The 11,729-nt window shown below is 36.9% G+C and overlaps 1 protein-coding gene and 1 pseudogene across 2 annotated transcripts in view; one reads left to right on the top strand and one right to left on the bottom strand.

Annotated features, from left to right (window-relative positions):
* Positions 1-11,729, bottom strand: part of Fchsd2 (FCH and double SH3 domains 2) — a 184,679-nt gene that overhangs the window by 57,111 nt on the left and 115,839 nt on the right. The window lies entirely within an intron of this gene.
* On the top strand, positions 10,720-10,865 carry LOC116104321 (annotated as a pseudogene).

Below are 11,729 nucleotides of genomic sequence, written 5' to 3'. Positions count from 1 at the left end.
AAAAAAAAAAAAAAAGCATTGAATCTGAATGTCTTTAAGCAACCATGTATCCTTGTGATTAGCTACAGACTAAATGGAATTGTTTCTTTATGTATTCTTTCTGATTTCTTTACTCATTCTATTTGCGTGGTCTTTTAACATCTATTGAGTATGGAATACAAGTTCATATGGGCAAGTAAGTATTCAAATAGGAAGGAAAAAAGGGGAGCATCATAAAGACAAATTCAGAAACATGGGATTGTAGTGTCCTCTACTCAACATGTACTTTACAGGAAAAGTATAAATTTCCTGGAACTTGCTCAAAGAGGAAAATTATGATGAGCTAGGAATTAGGAGAAAAAAATACATGTCATTTTTTCCTAAGCATTTGATGTAATTTCCCTGTAAGAGAGAACTTTAAACAGTGGCCTCCTTATTTAGATTCAGGAAGGTCAGATTCTGTACTCAGCATTATGCTGAGATCTTCCTTCAAGCTGACTAGAAAAATAAGCGCTTCCTTTTCTGAGACCAATGGGCATTTATAAAATAGTGCTGGGCAAAAGTCAAGGAAATAAATATCAAGATGATAAATGTGAGCTGGCTTAAAATTTAATCATGAAATCCTTCAGTCCTCCTCTGCTGATACTGGAAGAAAAACACTGATGGCCAACTTGCTTTTGTTTATCTTTTTATCAGAAGTCCCCAAATGGTAACAGTAAATAAAAAAATACCTTTTAAAAAACTAAAGAAATCAAAGCAAGTTCTGGGCTGTATTTCTTAAGTGTAAATATCTTAACCTATGACTCAGTCTGTCGAGTGAGGTAAATTAGAAATACCTTATCTAGTTTTATACTTGGTCATTTTACTTAGAAGCTCCAAGTTACTATAGGTTCTGCGAAGAAGAAGCAAATAAGATACTTTTTGTTTGAATTACAAAGCAAAGCAAGAAAAAAGTCTAATATTGCTTTTTTAAAAGTTGTGCCCTCTACTGAGTACCCACTGGCAGGAAGCAAAGTCAGGCTGAGAGGTTTGCCCAACTACCACGGCCATCTGCAGTGTGCTGCAATCCTGGAAGACATAGGGTGCAAGGCCACTGAGGCATGAGCCAAAAGCAAGTCCCCTACCACATATACCTGCATTAAAACCCCAGTTCCCCAACTTAGCAATGTCACTCTAGAAAACATGCGAGCTTCCTGAACTTTCCAGATGAATGCAGTCGAAAGAATGTTACTTATAAAAATGATGGTAATAATAAAACTGAACTATTTTAACCAGAAAACTGCAATGATTTCCCTTTTACCATAGTAAAAGATTTTAATGACAGATTGGTTTCTGGGTCTGACTCTGTCATGAGTTTGTGTAATGTAATCTTTCATTCTATTTTCTTACCTATAAAATGAAATAATAGCTTCTCATGGAATCTGTTAAGAAGTATTTTATGTGCTATTTTAGTTACCTTATTTCTTTCACCATATTTTTAATAATGATATTTGTAGCATGTGTCTGGAAATTACAAGTAGCATTTTATTTCAAAACAATCTAGTTGGTTTAGATTAATACACCACAATATTAGCAGCACACGGCAAATTTGTTCTTATATTGCTCCATTTTTCTTCCCTCTCTAGCTATTACTATTGTACAAAACATGTCTGCATTCTAAACATCACAATGCTTTATAATTAGTGTTTTGTGCAGTGACCTCTCTCTCTCTCTCTCTCTCTCTCTCCTCTCTCTGAAACAGGTTTCATGTAGTCAAGGCTGGTCTTGAACTTCTTATGCAACTTGAATTTCTTTCCTTTTTCCTGCTCTGAGTCAAGGTCTCTCTATGTAGTCCTGGCTGTCTTGAAACTTGCTATGTAGAGCAGGCTAGCCTCTAGTTAAGAAAGACACACCTGCCTTTGCCTCCTGAGGGCTAGGATTAAAATGTGTGCCACCAGGCCAGGCCATGGACTCGAATTCTTAATTCTCCTGCCTCTACCTCTCATGTGCTAGGGAAAGAGACAGTTACTTCCACACCAAACCCTATGCATTGTTTTTCAAAGCCAGCCAGTATTAACTAATCATTCTTGGACAGGATAATTGTAACACATTTACCTTTAAATTCACAGACTATTCTACTAGCTCAGCTTTGTTGCCAAATCCTCTCAGTATTTATTTGGGCAGTGCTGAGGGATCCAACCTAACGCCCTAATATATTAGAGAAATGCTCTAAACTCCAGCTTGAAACTAAATTCCAGCACAGTTATTTTACTTTTTTTTTTTTTTCTTTCCCAAGACAGGATTCTACTGTGTGGCCCTGGCTGTCCTGGAACTCACTCATTAGACTAGGCTGGCCTTCAACTGAAAGATGTTCACCTACCTCTGTCTACTAGCCAGTTACTTTACTTTTTAACTTTTGATTCACCTTAATCATTTCAAGCTCCTTATTGATATTTTTTTTTAATTTGGTGAGCCTTAATTTTATATTCTCCCTCTGCTCTTTAGATATAATTAATTTTAGTTCTTTGAACACATAAAATAAGCAATTTAAAATCAGTACCTAGTAGATTTAAGGAATAAAGTTTCCCGGGGACATTTTTTATACTTAAAAACATTTTCACATCTATCTATCCATCTATCTATCTATCTATCTATCTATCTATCTATCTATCTATCTATCTATCTATCCATCCATCACACAATGCTATAATGTGCATATGGAAGTCAATAAGCAACTTGTAGGAGTTGGTTTTCTTTCTTTCTTTTTTTTTTCGAGACAAGGGTTTCTCTGTGTAGCCTTGGCTGTCCTGCAACTCACTCTGTAGACCAGGCTGGTCTCAAACTCAGAAATCCGCCTGCCTCTGCCTCCCAAGTGCTGGGATTAAAGGCGTGCACCACCACTGCCTGGCTAGGAGTTGGTTTTCTAGTGGGTTCTGAGGCTCAGATCATCAACTTGGCTGCAAGTACCCTTGCCAATTGAGCCATCTCACTAGCTCAACATTGTTTACTGACTCTGTTTTTTCTTGTGCATGGACCATCCATTCTTGCTTCGTTACATATCTCAAAACTATTTTGTTAGTAATCAAAAGAGATGGAGAAGGACACTTCCTACTCATCAAAGGAAAAACTCCATCAAGAGGATGACACCTCAGTATTGAACACTGATGTTCACGCCTTTGCAAGGCGTATTTGCAAAGGCAACATTAAAAAAGCTTACATCACACAATGAACCCCAATAATGGAAGACTGCAATACAACTCCCACCAATCGACAGGTCATCCAGGTAATAACTAAGCAGAGAAATAATGCAACTGACATTATGAATCAAATGGGCCTAACAGATTATCTATAGCACCTTTCACCCAAACACAAAAGAATATACCTTCTTTACAGCACCTCATGGAACCTTCTCTAAAATTGACCATATAGTTGGTCACAAAGCAAGTCTCAACAGATACAAGAAAATTGAAGTAGCACCTTGTATCTTATCAGACCACTGTGGATTAAAGCTGGACTTCAACAGCAACAGAAATAACAGAAAGCCCTACAGACTCATGGAAACTGAACAACTCTTTACTCAACAATCTCAGGGTCAGGTTAGAAATAAAGCAAGAAATTAAAGACTTTCTAGAATTCAATGAAGGTACAACATACACACACTTAGGAGACATAATGAAAGCAGCGCTAAAAGGAAAACTCATAGCACTAAGTACCTCCATAGAGAAATTAGAGAGATCTTATACCAACAATTTAAAATTACATCTGAAAGCTCTAGGAAAAAAAAAGATGTAAACACACCCAAGAAGAACTGACTACATCAAATAATCAAAACCAGGGCTGATATCAATCAATTAGACATAAAGAAAACAATACAAAGAATCAATGAAACCAAGAGCTGGTTCTTTGGAAAAAAAAAAAATCAACAAGATAGACAAATCCTTAGCCAAACTAACTAAAAGGCAGAGACACAGTATTCAAATTAACAAAACCAGAAATGAAAAGGGAGATAAACAACAATGAGGAAATCCAAAGAATTATTAGGTCTTACTTCATAAAACTGTACTCCATAAAACTGGAAAATCCAAAAGAAATAGATGATTTTTCTAGACAGATACCACTTACCAAGTTAAACCAAGATCAGTAAACTATTTAAACAGTCCCATAACTCCTAAAGGAAGAGCAGCAGTCATTAAGTCTCCCAAACAGATAAAAAAAGAAAAAGAAAAGAAAAAAATTTCATCGAAATACTCGCAAACCAAATCTAAGAACACATCAAAAGCATCATTCATCTACCATGACCAAGTAAGCTTCATTCAGTGGATGCAGGGGTGGTTCAATATACAAAAATCCATTAACATAATCTACCATATAAACAAACTGAAAGAAAAAGATTACACGATCATCTTATTAGATACTGAAAAATATTTGACAAAAATCCAACACCTCTTAAAGTCTTGGAGAAGCCGGGCAGTGGTGGTGCACCCCTTTAATTCCAGCACTTGAGAGGCAGAGACAGGCAGATTTCTGAGTTCAAGGCCAACCTGATCTACAGAGTGAGTTCCAGGATAGCCAGGGCTATACAGAGAAACCACCCTGTCTCAAAAAGCCAAACCAACCAAACAAACAAAAAACAAACAAACAAAATCCCTTGGGGAGATCAAGGATACAAGGTGCACATAAACACAATAAAGACAATATGTAGCAAACCAATAGCCAACATCAAATTAAATGGAGAGAAGCTTAAAGCAATTTCATTAAAATCAGGAACAAGGCAAAGCTGTCCACTCTCTCTGTATCTCCTCAATGTAATATTTGAAGTTCTCGAGAACAGTAAGACAAGGTCAAAGGGATACAAACTGGAAAAGAAGTCAGTATCACCATTCACAGATGATATGATAGTATCATAAGTGATCCCAAAAATTCTGCTAGAGAACTCCTATAGCTGATGAACACCTTCAGCAAAGTGGGAGGATACAAAATTAACTCTATCAACCCTATGTCTGACAGAGGGTTAATATCCAATATATATATATACCTCAAGAAGTTAGACACCAACAAACCAAATAATCCAATTAAAAATGGGGTACAGAGCTAAACAGAATTCTCAATAGAGAAATTTTGAATGGCAGAGAAGCCCTTGAAGAAATGTTCAAAGTCGTTAGTCATCAGGGAAATGCAAATCAAAACAATTCTGAGACTCCACCAGCATTTTATTAGAAAATTGGGAATAGTTCTACCTCAAGACTCAGCTATACTACTTCTAGGCATATATCCAAAAGATGCTCCACCATACCACAAGGATACTTGCTCCACTATATTCTTAGCAGCTTTATTTGTAAAAGCCAGAAACTAGAAACCATCTGTTCCTCCTATGTATTTTCTTCCCTTTCTTTCCAGACATCTGCTGGTGGTACTGACTATGGCCTGATCCTTTTCAGCCTCATAGTAGCTTTGGACAGGAACAACTTAGGTAAACATTACATTCATATTTAACAACTAAACTTCTTCATGCCTGATTTATCTATGCAATTTGTAGTACTACATGAAGAGCCTATCATGATAAATAATAAGATAATTAAACTTAGCACTTCAAAAAAATATTTCTTGAGACCTGTTCTGTGTCAAGAACTATATGTTAAGGTTTGAGACTGGGTTTCTATGTTTTCAATACATAACCATGAGAAATTAACTAAGCCATAAAAATAAGTATATAATAGGATAACTTTAATTACACAGGTGACAGAAGGGAGGTATGTAGACAAAAATGAAAATTTAATATGTTTTCTATGGAGGAAAGGATGCCTGAGTGCGTTCAGTATAGTTCTGCATCCCTAAACCAAGTGTCTATAATACAAATGTTTCGCTTGAATATGAATTGCCTCCTACAGACCTGTGTGTTGAATTTTGGTCCCTAGGTGATAGCACTATTTTAAGAGGTAGTAGAAAGTTTGGGAGGAGGGGCCAAGCCAAAGGAAGTAAGCAAGGAAACCTGACTTGGAAGGTTAATCATGGTTTTGGTCCCTTCCACTTTCTCTGCTTCACAGTTCCTATGATATGAATTATGCTTCAGCAAGTCTTCCATATAGACAGACTGATTTCTCTGAAACCATGAGCCCAAATTTATCTTTCTTCCCTCCTTGAATTATTTGTACCAGGTATTTTATCATAGTAAAAAGAAAGTCTGACCAACACACCAAAATATCAAACACACTGAAATCTGAAGCTATTCTGTGCTATGACTCTCAAAATTTTTAATTTTAAAAAGTTTTATTTTTCAAGATTAGGGATGCTCAACCATGAAAATATCCTAAAATATGAATAATTCTCAAAATCTGGAGCTGGTCCACAGCACTTCAGGTAAGAGATTCTGAAGATGTATTATTTTGTTGGCTATAGGCACACCTTGACATTTGTTGCAGAAAATACAAGGTATATGGCATCATGTTTGGGTCTTTCCAAACCAGTTACTGATGCTTAGCCTCCTAAGCAACTATCTTCTTGTCTATATCTTTGAAACTTTCTTACTTCTTCAAGTCATTTTATTATGTGGCTTATGTTATGTTAGGCATCACAGAAATACAGGACATGGAATAAAATATCTAAGGCAGTTAAATACAAAGTATAGAATAAAGCAAGGATGGATACTGCACGTGCATAGTAAGGGAAATAAAACTAATTCTGGTTAGTGTCTTGAGAAAATATTCAAGTGGTACAACTGAGATAGAAAGAGAGCATTCCAGGTAGAGAAATATGCCCCAGTGCCCCAAAGACATAATTTGGTTATCTGAAGTAAAACAAGAGTACAGAAAGAAGGTAGAGCTAAAGAAGTCAAATGGGTTCAGAATATGAAAGAGGACAAGCACATCCAAACTGAAAAGCATTTATGACACAACAGATGATTTTTGTCTCTAATTTCACAGAAACAGGACAAATAAGTTCTACCATAAGTGGGAAACAGTTTTGGCATCTGCCTTAGTCTTTTAAATGCATTGAGAATTACTAATGATTCCACAATAACAAAAGCCACACAACAGTAGTTAAATGGATCTGTGTGTTTATGCTTATCACAAAATGTATCACATTTTCCATCCTAAAAGATCTTTTATAAAGCAGGTTATTATTTCTGTGATGCCTAACATAAGTCACATAATGAAATGGCTTGAAGACGTTGAGAAAGTTTCAAAGATGTAGACAAGAAGAGGTTATGATAGTTGCTTAGGAGACTAAGCATCAGTAACAGGTTTGAACTAAACAGGATGCCATACACCTTGTATGAGCAGATTTTATCAGACGCATGGTCATCTATAAAATGTGGTGATCAAATATTTTAAAATATAAGTAATGATGAGCACAGTATATGTTGAGCAAAAGGCAGTCAGTACTAAAGCTAATGATTCTCATATGTACTTAGTTACTGTATTCTCAGTGAGGGGCACATAGAGGATGATGCCCAGTAGATATTTATTAAATTATAACTTAATGGAATAAATCATGCTAGGGTTAGTGGTGCACATGAGGCATCCTGATATACACAGTGAATTCCAGGACAGCCAGGTTTCATAGAGAACCCTGTCACTATATCTTCTATGTCTAAAATAATATCTAAAAGAATACAAGTACTTAATAATCGAACCAGAGGACTCAGGCTCAATCCCGCCACTTGTATGTCAGCTAACAACTGGCTGTAACCCCTGTTCCAGGGAATCTAATGCCTTCTTCTGGCCTCTGTAGGCACTGGGGGCATTCATATGGTGCACAGACATGCTTGCAGGCAAAGCATCCACACACATGAAAATAAAAATAAAAAAGGTTATGACATTAAAACGATGATTGTATGCTGAATTGAGAAGGGATGGGGTATGACGTTGGCTTTAACTATCAACTTGACACAACCTTTCACCAATAGATTATGGTAGGTGCAGTTTTCTAAGAAACTATAAAATAGAGACTAGATGGGTCAGTGAGTAAAGGTCCTTCCCACCAAGCCTGATGACCTATGCTCAATCCCATGGTAGGGATATGGTAGGACAAACCAACTCTTTTAAGTCGTACTCTGATCTCTGTAAGCATTTTGTGTTAATACACCCATCCACACACAAATAACTAATACATATATATACACATGTATATACATACATACACACACACACACACACACACATATATATATATACACACATATACATATACACTCACAACATATATATGGGTAGTTACAGACTACAGGTAGTAGTGGTGCATGCCTTTAATTCCAGTACTCAGGAGGCAGAGGAAGTCTGATCTCTGTGAGTTCATGGCTAGCCTAGTCTACAGAGTGAATTCCAGGACAGCCAGCTCTACACAGAGAAACCTTGTCTTGACAATAAATAAATAAATAAATAAATAGAAAGAAAGAAAGAATATGGCACTTGGAACAGTGGTTAAAAGCATGACTTATTTTGCAGAGGACCCAGGTTTGTATCCCTGCACCTACAAGGTGAGTTACAACCATGTCTAACTCCAGCCTCAGGAGATTTGATGCCCTCTTCTGGCCTTCCAGGTCACTACATGCATACGGTACACTTGACACATGCTGGCGAAATACTTATGTATATAAAATCATAACAATAAGAATCTACAGCTTGGGAGAAAATGTTTGCAAACTGGATTTCCAATGAAGGACTTTTATTTAGAATATATCAGATCACAGCTGGGCGTGGTGGCAACACCTTTAATCCTAGTACTTGGGAGGTAGAGGCAGGCAGATCTGAGCTGAGGCTAATGTGGTCTACAGAGTGAATTCCAAGTCAGCCAGGGCTACGCAGAGAAATAAATATGGGGCTGAAAATAAGTAAATAAGAAATGAAAAAATAAAAGGAAAGAAAAATAGAACATATAAGCTCATAATTCAGTAAAAAAAATACAACCTAATTTTAAAGATTGATGAAAGATCTAAGTTAACATTTCACCAATATGACATGCAAATAACTACTAAGCCCTGAAGGGAAGCCCAACACCATTAATTTTTAGAAGAATGCATGCTGAAGCACAGGCTGGGGATAGAACATAGTCAGGGGAAGTGCATTTGCTTTATATGCACAGGACCCAAGTTTTTATTCCAAGCATTGCTTTTTTAAAAAAGGCAAAGCAAGTGCCTAAGAGATGGCTCAGTAGGTAAAGCCACCTGTTGCCAAGCCTGGTGATGGACACTTGGGACTCCAAGGGTAAAAGAAGAGAACCCATTCTCACAGGCTGTCTTTTGGCTTCCACATTCATGCTCCCCCAAACCCCCAACACACATACACACTAAATAAAATGTAAAAACAAAACAAGGAAAGCAAGCCATAATGAAACATCATAGCAAGAATATCTACGCGACAGCAAACAGCAAATGTTAGTAAGCTGAAAAATGGTTTGCAGTTTCTCAAAAAAGTTACACAAATATGCACCATGATTTAATAATCTCTTTCCTATACATTATGTATTTATCCACAACATATATGAACATTTGTAGGAATGCATTCATAATAGCCAAACCCTCAGGAAAAAGAAAACTATGTCTTTCAACTGAAGAGGTACCAACAAAGAAAATGTGGCATTGCAAAAATAATTACAGTACAATCCAGCAACCAAAGGTGATGAACCACATGCTACATTGTGGAGAAGTTTAAAAACAATGCTAACTGAAGGAAGTCAGATACAAACAACCACAGTATAGGATTCCACTCATATAAAATGCCCAGAGAAGGTGACTCTATAAACAAAAAGCAGAGTGGAGCAGAGGGTAGGAGCAGGGCCTAACTGCACATAGCTACAACCAAACAGTTGGAGGGGATGGAAATGCAATCTGAGTTATGAAGGCTATATAAATATTTATTTTCTAAGAAAAATCACTGAATTTTGTACTAACAAAGGGTGAATTCCATACTATCAAGATCAAAAGAGCTGTGGCTAGAGAGATACCTCTGTGGTTACGAACACTTGTTCTTAAAGAAGACTCAGAACACACATTCCCAGCACCTGCATCAAGTAAAGAAATAAATCTTTTAAAGAAAAAGATTAAGAAAGCTGCTTTAAAAATACTAATACTGGGCTAGAGAGATGGCTCAACAGTTAAGAGCACTTACTGCTCTTCCAGAGGTCCTGAGTTCAATTCCCAGTAACCACATGGTGGCTCACAACCATCTATAATGGGATCTGATGCCCTCTTCCGGTGTGTCTGAAAACAACTATAGTGTACTCACATACATAAAATAAGTAAGTAACTCTTTAAAAAAGTTAAAAAATATTAATACTGTATCAATAGTATTTATAACCAATATCAACAAATAAGATATAATGCAAGGAAAACATTCAAACCCAACAAAATCAACAAAAGAAGGGGAAAATGTTATTTTCTATATAGGGATGACACTAATGGAAGGATTTAAGTATAAGCCTACCCAGTAGGAGGCTCCTACTTGAGTAGGAGTTCAACCATACAGGAGGCTGAGGCAAAAGAACTGTCGAGTTTTATAAAGTACATGTAATCTATAAACATGGGTAAATGTATCATCAGTCAAGTTAAAATACAGGACTCTTGGTTTACCCTGTTTTCCCATCGTTTATATATCTTAAGGCTGAAAAAATAAGTAGCAAATGTTTATTAATGAATATTACTAAAATTACACCTAATTCCAGAAGGCAGATATAACAGGAACAAGATTTAGAAATGATCCAAGTTGGGCAGCAGAGACAATAAGGAAGGTTCACCTCCTGGGGAGAGAGGCAATTTTGTAGGAAATGACCATGATTCATGCATTCATGACTTTGGAGTCTTCAGAAAAACTGCCTCCCAAGCAGGTGCCTAAAGAAATGTCTTTCTATGGTCTGTTGGCCATTTCAGAAATTTGTTTATCTAATGGTCAATTCATTAGAAAGAAACATCTGGCTGAAAAAAAGAAAAAAGAAAAACTGCCTCACTATAAGTTCACCAATCAGTAAGAGATTTGCCTTTGATTATGGGAAGACAGTAGAGGTGAAATTCACATCACCCTAGGTTAGTGATTAACAGTTTTAATGAAAAGGGAAGACATGAAAAGAGTGACAGATGAAGGGCTGGGTGAGAAGGAAGAGAAAGGAAGAATGACCTGAGCTGGTGGATTTGATTCTTACACATTTTTTCTTTTAAGCATTTTCTATACTAAAAATAAAACTATCTAAAAGAATAAAAAGCAAGCCCCTAACTGAGCCCATTTTGTTACACATGAATGTCACCTGGGACTCTGGGGCAATGAGCTGGAATGGGAGGGGGAGCTCTCAGTAGCTGCATGAGCTCTTGCACAGACAGCTACAGCAGGAGGCTGCTTCCACAGAGAGGAATTCTTGGTGCTGCCTTGCTGGTAGACTATCACTTTTCTGCATGTTTTGAGTAGACCAGTGCTGATGATGAATAGTAGTAGTTTAGTAGCCTTGTGTGTATGAATGTTTAGTTGAGCCTAAAAGATTCTCCTTCAGTATTATGCTTGAGATTTCAATTTCCTGATCACTAAAGTAAAAATATTACCTACCTTTACAGGGCCTTATGAAGACCAGAGATTGATTGAGCTCTGTCTCTGTCTGTGTCTCTGTGTCTGTCTCTCTCTGTCTCTGTCTCTCTCTCTCTCTCTCTCTGTGTGTGTGTGTGTGTGTGTGTAACGACAAGGTCTCCAGGAAGCTCAACTCTTGAGCTTCCTAACTCTACTTCCCAAATGCACCAACATACACATCTTCAGATTCATATTTTTTGGATCTCCCCCCTCCCATTCTGTAGT

Source organism: Mastomys coucha, unplaced genomic scaffold (assembly GCF_008632895.1).
Source record: "Mastomys coucha isolate ucsf_1 unplaced genomic scaffold, UCSF_Mcou_1 pScaffold21, whole genome shotgun sequence".
Classification (NCBI taxonomy): domain Eukaryota; kingdom Metazoa; phylum Chordata; class Mammalia; order Rodentia; family Muridae; genus Mastomys; species Mastomys coucha.
Note: the sequence above shows the minus strand (reverse complement) of the source record. Positions and strands in the feature narration are given on the sequence as shown.